Source organism: Callorhinus ursinus, unplaced genomic scaffold (genome assembly GCF_003265705.2).
Source record: "Callorhinus ursinus isolate GAN/ISIS: 27379988/994484 unplaced genomic scaffold, GSC_fseal_2.0 scaffold19, whole genome shotgun sequence".
In the NCBI taxonomy this organism is placed as follows: domain Eukaryota; kingdom Metazoa; phylum Chordata; class Mammalia; order Carnivora; family Otariidae; genus Callorhinus; species Callorhinus ursinus.
The window spans coordinates 13,251,429-13,260,207 of NW_027397081.1; the positions used below are offsets into that span (position 1 = coordinate 13,251,429).

Here is an 8,779-nt window from a genome sequence, read left to right on the forward strand (position 1 = left end):
CTGCATAGAAGGGGGCGCCTCTCTTTTAGTCCAGCGGGACTCCAGTTTTCCCCGAAGGCGAGGATGGTGTCTCCATGACCTTCTCAGCACGGCCTCAGCACACACCCCACCGGAAGGAAACTGTGTGTTCATTGCCTAGACCTCAATTATAAAGGAAGCTTGAATGAGGGTCACGTTCAACAGAAAATGCTAAAAATTTCACGTTTAGATTTGAGTTTGGGTTGAGGGATCCTCTGGGGGAAAGAAGCAAAGAAAGGAGGCTGATGTCTTTGGGGTGAGGTGGTTTTGGCAGGTGAGCTGAGCCTGTCACATCACCATTGGCCATTGCGATGCCAAACAGATGATACTCAATGAGTATACTGCCTTTGTCCAATGTTATGCTCAGCTCATCTAATTCTCCCAGCAAGTATAAAGTACAATGAGTGGTCCTGCTTTACAGATGAGGAAGCAAAGGCCCAGCAAGGTCATGAAACGACCCCAGCCTCCACCACCCTGTCCTCACAAAACAAAACCCGCCGCTTATAAAAGGGCAGCTGACTCGGAAGCCCCGGGTTCCTGACCCGTGTCCTCTGCCACTGGATGCAGCAAGCGGCGCGAAAGTCATCTTGCTCTCTACTCAAAATGAGATCATTCTCCAACTTTCCAAAAAGGAGAGAGCCCGAGAGAACAATGATTTTTTCTTTTCATTCAGTAAGTCCGGATTTGTGCAGAGAATGACGAGGCTGAGCAGCACTTGGCTTCTGGCCAGTGTGGTTGTCTTTCCACAGACTGTGACTGATCCAAGCTGGGACACCGCTGACTTAATTTCGCAAACCTATAAATGTACTAGATACAAGGTGGGTGCCGGCGCTGCTGTGCAGACTAGCAAGAGGTGTTTCTTGATCAGGAATGTCTATCCCTCCCAGTCATGAACAGAGTGCAATGTGGGAGTTGAAAGCAGGAGAAATTACTTGGCCTGTTATCAAGTATTTTTAACAGCAACATCCTTCAATTTCTCTCCCTTGGCTTGACCTAACCACAGGAGGAGATGGATGCCTGGCAAGCCATGAATCTTGCTCAGGAAGTCACTCTCTCCAGCTGTAAGTGGAGCCATGTGAATCAGGAGCCTGGTCTGGTGACTGGCAATCATGAGGACACTGCAACAGAATGTGTGTGCACATTCAGGCACACACGCCAGCAGTCCAATCGGCACTAGGGCCTCAGGGCATGCGGGTTTCCTCATTGACCCAGTCTCAGTGGCGGACTTAAACCCTCAAACTCTCAAACAACGTATTCAGAAGGAAAAAAAAGAAACTATTCCACACGGAGGATGTGGAATGAATGAATGAATGTTTATCATTTGGAAACTCTAAAAAAAAAAAATCTAGTTCTCAAAACGTTTCAAGTCTCTAGCACACTTTTAAGCAACTTCGAGTTAAGTCTTTTTAAATCGTTCAACTCAAATGTTGACCCTTATTTAACTACAATGATGTCATGGATAAGACATGAACCTTTTAGCTTGTTAGTAACTGGTTTATTCATACCCTCCCACTTGTGAAATATTGCCTCTGCCCACAAGGAGGTCGGGTGTAGTAGGAATGAAGAGACATGTACCTTAAATAAGCTCAGTTCAAGGTACCAGGTGATCAGTGACACGTGTAGTGTTAAAAAGGAAAGGGAGCATTTGCTTCTTGGTGGGCAATCAGAGGAGACTTCCTGGAGGAGTCTCCTAGGAGAGGAAGTTGAAGAACAAGCAGGACTTTACTAGGTAGATTTGGAGGGAACAGTGGGGAAAGGAGAAAGACTCAGAATATGGGTTAATGGAATGAAAAGTGGGCCAGTTTAACTTGAGCATGAAGTTTATGTAGGGTGATGAGTGGGAGCTAGAATTGGGGATGTAAATTGGGACCAGATTATGCTGAGTTTTGAATGTCAAGGTAAGGCTTCTGGGGTTTATTTGGGACACAATGGGGAGCCGTTGAAGGTTATTGAGCAGGGAAGACAAATGATCAAACTACTTTGTTCCCATTCCCTGTTTTCTGAGGTCATATGATCCTTTCTGGCAGATACTATGCGCAGCCTTAGAAGGAAGCCAAACTACTCTCCCAGGCAGCGGCTAACCTGGCGGTGCTTCCTGCCTGCTCTCCATGCCCAGAAAGCTCTTGAACAAGTCCCCTTTCTGGGCATGCAGCCTGGGTCAGCTTCCCTGAGCTCCTCTCTCTAACTCCTGCTTTATGGAACACACTCCACATTTCTTAAATGAGGCTCCAGATTCTTCTGTAGCCATGATTCAGTAACAGCAAACCTTTCTCTATTCCCAGAAAAATAAGTTAATTGATGATTGCCTTAATTATAAATTTTTCAACTACAAATTTATTTTTAAATGTTGGCCCCTGCTACAGTTTGCCTTTAATAGAATCTTGTATGCGGCGCTCCTGGATTTCGCACAAAATTATATTTTTAATTAGCCTGGGCTTTGAAGTTGGGCCCATCGGGATCAGAATCCTTGGTCTACCACGTACTAGCTCTGTGACCTTCAGCAAATCGATTGCCATTTCTGGGCCTCGATACACTCATCTGCAAAATGTGGACCATTATGCCATTCCCACCCAGGTAATAGAAGAACTAAATGAAACTAAACACATGTGGAGTGCCTAGCCAAGCGGCAGGCACTTTGAAGGACTCAACGAGTACCCTATCTCCCATTCCCTCTCTCACCCCTTCCCCTTCCCCTGCCCTTGGGGGCGAGAAGTGTGCTTTATACCAAGGTTAGAGGTATCAGCCTTTTGAGATGTTCTTCAGAGAGAGAGGCAATGTTGGAGTGTGGACCCAGCATGAACCGTAGGTGCGGGACAGACCTGGGTTCAAAGTCTGGCAGTTCTCCCCAGCAGTGTGACTTGGGTAAAGACCTGATCCTCTCCAGACTTCAGTCTCCTCCTATGAGAAATACCACCTGCCATGTGCAATCACTGTGATGACCCCTGAATGGACACAGGCAGTGCTCCTTAGCACCAGGCATCTCGCTTAGCAGGGCTCAACACATGTTAGCATCGGAAGCTTCCAGCAGGCAGCCTCCACAAGTTTGAGGACCACTGGGCTTAGTTAGACCTTTCTCCTCTCCAACCCACCTTCGCCGTTCCCCTTTCTTCTCTTTTTGTCAAGATTTTCCATCCTCTGGCATGCACCCTTCCTCCTAGGATAGGTGAACAGGTTCAATGAGCACATGCAGGGAAGACACTTACCGCTCGAGGCTGAGCCACACCAACTGTCCGTGGTGTGCCAAGCATCTTTCTTCTGACCACAGCCGGCTTCATCAGCTCTACCATTACAACCTCTTCTGGGGCATCCTGGGGCCTTCTCCAAATTCACACTCAAAGCCCACAGCAGGACCAGTCCTCTTATCTGCAACAACCACAAAACCCAGGGTCCTTGTAAAGCACAACTGGTGAAGGGGGCTCATTTCCTGGGGGAAACCAGAGGGGTCAGCAGACAGGACAGAGGAAAGCCAGGCCCATGGGCCCAGCAAAGGGAGCCGAGCGAATGATTCCCTACCCGCTCTTTGTCCATTTTGCTTAAACCAAAGCTCATAGCCACCTCTCTCCCTTAATCAAAGCAATTGTTATTTCTGCTAACTTGCCCTGTAGACATTAATTAACTCTCTACCAAGCATGGCCAGATCCCACAAAAGTCAGTGCCCCGTGAGACAGAGAGGTCCCCAAGTAGCACCACTCCATGCATCGTGGAGGAGTAGCTGTTTGTCCTCTGCCCCCACGTCCCCCGCCAGCCTGGGAGAGCTGGGGACTTTGGCTCAGAAACTCAGCCTCCACGAAGGGCATTATCCCGTCTCCCTAAAAAAAAAAAAGAAATGCCTTTGCCGAGGGAAGGATCAAAGTATGAAAATAATCCACGTTCATAGCCATGCTGTCCAAGGGTCTTCTGTTGTCCGGGCAGGTCTTTGGATGCAAGAAGACCACCACAGCCTCAGAAAAGTGAATGGGCGGCCCCTCAAGATGATCGAGCCACACACGCAGCAATAGAAGCTACCGGAACCTGCCTCTGGGCAAGGAGTGAGTTGCCTGGGTGGACTTCTGGGTCCATGTGAAGGGTGGTGGTCACATGGCCCAGATTTATGCAATCCGCTAGTCCATCTCCAAAGTCCTGGTGGCCTGTTAACAGAAATACGTGGATGAGGCTTCTAAGAAGGAGATCAAAGACATCCTCATCCAGTACAAGCAGACCCTGCTGGTAGCTCCACCGGGTAGCCCCCACCACAAATCCAAAACAATTGGTGGTCCTGGGGCCCAGGCTCACTACCAGAAATCCTACCAATAAGCCCATCAGGGGGATCAGGGTTCATCTTTATAATAAACAATTTTGGGGGGCGCCTGGGTGGCTCAGTCGGTGAAGCATCTGCCTTCGGCTCAGGTCATGATCTCAGGGTCCTGGGATGGAACCCTGAGTTGGGCTCCCTGCTCAGCAGGGAGCCTGCTTCTCCCTCGCCTTCTGCTCGTGCTCTCTGTCACTATCTCTGTCTCTCTCAAATAAATAATATTTTTTAAAAAATTAAAAATATATGTTAAACAATTGTCACAGGACTTAAAAAAATAATGGTTGAAAAGAATCACTTCTGGTTTTATTTGTTTTGCTGTTTACCACTCATTGACCCCTCACCTCTTAGAGTTAGAAAAAAAGTCATCCGGCTTTTTCATTTCACTGTGAGGAAACGAGGTCGGAGTGGCTGTGAGACTTGCCCAAGGTCATGGGAACTGCATTTGGCTGAGGGTTCCCTCCACCAGGACACAGCTTTGGAAGCAAATGCTGGTGGAGAAGTTGACACTGAGTCTATCCACTTCTCAGTGAGATTTATATTGAGCACCTATTGTGTGCCAGACACTGTGCTAGTCACTTTCATGTATATCATGTATATTATTTCATGGGGTTGTCTTGTTCAGTGCTGGACTCCTTCCAGCATTGGCACATAGTAGTTGCTCCGCAATGGGGGGGCTTCTTCTTTGTCTTGGGAGCTGGGGATGGAGTAGCAAGAGTGGATTTAGAGTCAGTCTGGGTTTGAACCTCATCCCTGCCACTTGTCAGCTTTTTGGCCATTACCTCTCTGAGCCTCAGTTGTCCTATCTCTAAAATGGAGGTGATGACTCACTGTATGTGAAGGACCTTTTACACCTATTGGGTACTCAGCCAATTATAGCAGTTCCTGTCATTGAACATGCTGCTATTGATCAGCTCCTTGAAGTCTGATCATCTCAGAAGTTAAGACACATAAATACATAACCACAAAGCGAAGCAGAGAAGAGACCAGCAGAGGGCCATGCAGGTTTAAGAGGGTGCCCTTACATCTGGGAATGACGGAAGGCTATCTGGAACAGGTGCCATTGTAGTTGAAAGAGCTGCACGGATTGAAGGGGAAGCAGGAATGCTGAGGAAAAAAGCAAAGATAAGGATGAGGAGACAAGAGAATGCAGCAAGGGTTCAGGTCCAAGAACATAGGGATCTAGAATTTTGGGAAGACTGGAAGTTTAGGGGAGTGAAGATAAATCTGGAAAAATAAGAAGGGGTCAATTTGTGGTGGCTAAAGATTGTGGATCTTATTCTGCTGACAGTGAGGAGTCAGAAAAAGATTTCAAATAGGGTAATGGTATGAAAAGAGCTGAGAGTTGAAATGATTAATTAGGCCAAGTGTCCGGCATCATTTGGAGGACAGATAAGAGAGGAGAAGCTATTGCAATGGACCCAACTTGAGCAAACGTAGGCCTGACATAGGGAGTAACATGGGGAGGGAAAGATAAAAATGAATATAAGACAAAGATCAGAGGTAGAAGAGAGAGGACTGAGCCACAGACTGGATGTAGAAACGAGGGAGAGGGAGGGCAGGAGGAAGGAGAGAAATGGAGATGCCATGAATCCAAGTGGGAAAGCAGCAACAGTTGATCGGAGGCACAGAGAAAGACGAGGAAGTTACCTTGGAAGGAGGGCTCGGGAGACCTGGTAATGTAGAAAGAGCTGCAGAAAGAAAGAGAAGATGCAGGAGAGAGAGTAACCGGGAGAGTAAGACCCTGTGTGAGGCCAGAAGCCCTCCTGGGGTCCTTGGTCAGGACAAGGGTGGGGAGTGGAAAAACAAAGGAAGACACAGAAGAACTTTAAGCTGGGGAGAAGGAAAAGCGAATTTATTCATGGATATTCTCACTCCTTCCATAAGCATCCACTGAGTGCCTACTACCTGCCAGTCAGAAAGCCGACCCTTCTGAGTCTGCATTAGATTCCCCAGCAAGTTAGAGGCAAGGCCAGCTGCTATGGGGGAGCATTCAGGGTCCTTGGGAACTTACTAAAAATGTCAATTCCTTGGCCCACCCCCTAAAGATACCAGATCAGTATCATTTTCCAGGTGGCTCTTTGGGAGATCATAGTTGGAGGGTGAATTTGGGGTCATGGCTGAGGCCCCAGATGTGTAGGTAAGAGCAGGGGAGGGGAGTGGGTGCCTGCAGGCATCACTAAGGGGGCATTGCAAATGGTCCAACTCTCATCTCCACGAGTCCTGGCACAGCCCCATTTCTGACCTCATCTTCCTCCTTTCCCAACCCCTGAGAAACCTTCCAGGAGTCCAGGGAACCAGACACCCTAAGGCTAGAACCCTAAGGCTAGGCTTCCTTCAGCTCTGATATTTAATTACAATTACATTTAACACATCCAACAATCAGATCCGTTCAGAGGAGACAGTCCTCATGATAATGCCTAATGTTTGTGATGAATGTCACAGTTTTCAGCAATTTCATGCATATTACCATACATTATATCATACCAGCATTTATTCAAGTATGATCCATAGACCACCAACACCAACATTACCTGGGAGCACGTTAGAAATGCAAATTTGTAGGTCTCAGCCCAGACCTGTTATCAATCACCTGGAGAGCCAGGGCCCTGGAGGCTGAACTTTTAATATGCTCTGGGGTGATTCTGAAGAAAACTCTAACTTGGCAACTGCAGATATAGTAATAAAAAAATAAAAGAAAAAATAATTTAATCTTTGTCCCTAGTTTATTGCACAGTGCTTCAAAAACCCTTGGAATTCCCTGATAGGAGTGTCTTTTGTTATACATATCGAGCTCCTTTTAAACATACCTGAGTTTATGCTAATAGTGGGCCCTTATGGCCAAGACAGCCTGGCCAAGAGCAAGACTTTCAGCCCCACCCCACAATCTCTGGGGAGGGCAGAGGGACTGGAGATTGAATTCCACTGCATGGCCGTTGATTTAATCAACCATGCCTACATAATGAAACTCATCATACCTCCAGATACTGACACTCAGTGGACCTTCCTGGTTGGTGAACATATTGATATGCTGGGAGGGTGATTTGACCTGATTCCGTAAGGACAGAATATGGAAGATCCATGCCACCCCTCACCCTGAGACCATTTGGCCATTCCTGAGTTGTATACTTCATAACAAAACTGTAATTAGAAGTATAGTGCTTTCCGTGAGTTCTAACAAATTATCAAACCTGAAGGGACATTGTGGGAACCCCTGAATTCATAGCCATGTCAGACAGAAGTGCAGATAGGACAGGGACCTCATTTGTGGCAGGCATCTGAGGTTAGGGCAGTCTTGTTGGGGACATTGGCCTTTACATTGGGATCGGACGGGAACTTTGGGTAGTGTCAAAATTAAATCGAATTGCAGGAAACTCCATTGGTGTCAGAACAAAGGAACCATAGTCTTATACAAGCCAAACCATAATCTTGCAAGTTACATATCAACATCCTCATGCTACAGATGGGGTGGCAGGAGACACAGGGAGGGAAAGTGGCTTACCCACAGGCAGAGAGCCACTCTGGAGTACAGCAGGAATATGCATGTAGGTCCCTGGCCCCAGGTCATGCCTCTTCCCTCCAGGCCTTCCCTCCTGACCACAGCTGCCTCAGGGTCTACTGTGCCCCCAAGTGAGTGGTAAAATCACAAACTTAGGGGCTGGAACCTGCCTTGTGGGGGTGGGGGAGGAGTTACCTCATTCAACCCATCAGGGCCAACTGCCAGGGAGGTAATAAAAAAGACCTGAGGCCCTCAGACCTCTGAAAATTTAAATTATACCTTCCTGAACATGCGTGTCTTGTGTAATCCTCAAAGATTTGTAATTGTGACAGCCTAGGAAAATTACAGGTGACTTGAAGCAATTTAATGATCATAAAAATAAAATAAAAACAGTAAACAGCATTGCTGCTCCTTCTAATTTCCCACCATCTTTATCATATAAATGCTGCCATTCTTCTCCCCACAGACGATTAATGAATCTGCAGTTGCCACAACTGGATGCCATGCTCACCTCACTCATTTTTTCTGCTGTGGCTGGGGCTGGCGCTGCGAGAAGCCCCTCCCAGCCCCGATGCCAGGGCTCTGCAGGCCCTGCCAGACTTCAGGAACAGTCCTCAGCTGGGCCCCGGGGCCCTCCTCCAGACGCCAGGCTCTCCTCCCCTGCCCCTCACCCCGGTGGCCCAGAGCTGTCTTCATTCAGCCTAGTGTGTGCTGGAGCCCAGCTGATCTGAGCAACCACAAATTGACCTTCTCTCTGGGTGTCTCCTTGCCTCCCTCCTGGTGTTAATATGCTCCTTAAAGAGCTGCAAACTCAACAAGTCTCTGTTATGCAGGTTAATTCCGAGCGCAGCCAAGCTGTGATCAAATGACCTTTACCCACTTCCCTGCTAATTTTGATGGGCAGCTCCATTTTCCTTCTCCCTCCTGGTCCCCCCTTGCTCTAAATTGGAAATCTATCAATTTTCTAAGTAAAT

The 8,779-nt window shown here is 47.6% G+C and overlaps 1 pseudogene; it reads left to right on the top strand.

The window, feature by feature from the left end:
* The first annotated feature begins 3,897 nt into the window (after positions 1-3,897).
* Positions 3,898-4,311, top strand: LOC112840471 (small ribosomal subunit protein uS9-like; annotated as a pseudogene).
* The last annotated feature ends 4,468 nt before the right edge of the window (positions 4,312-8,779 follow it).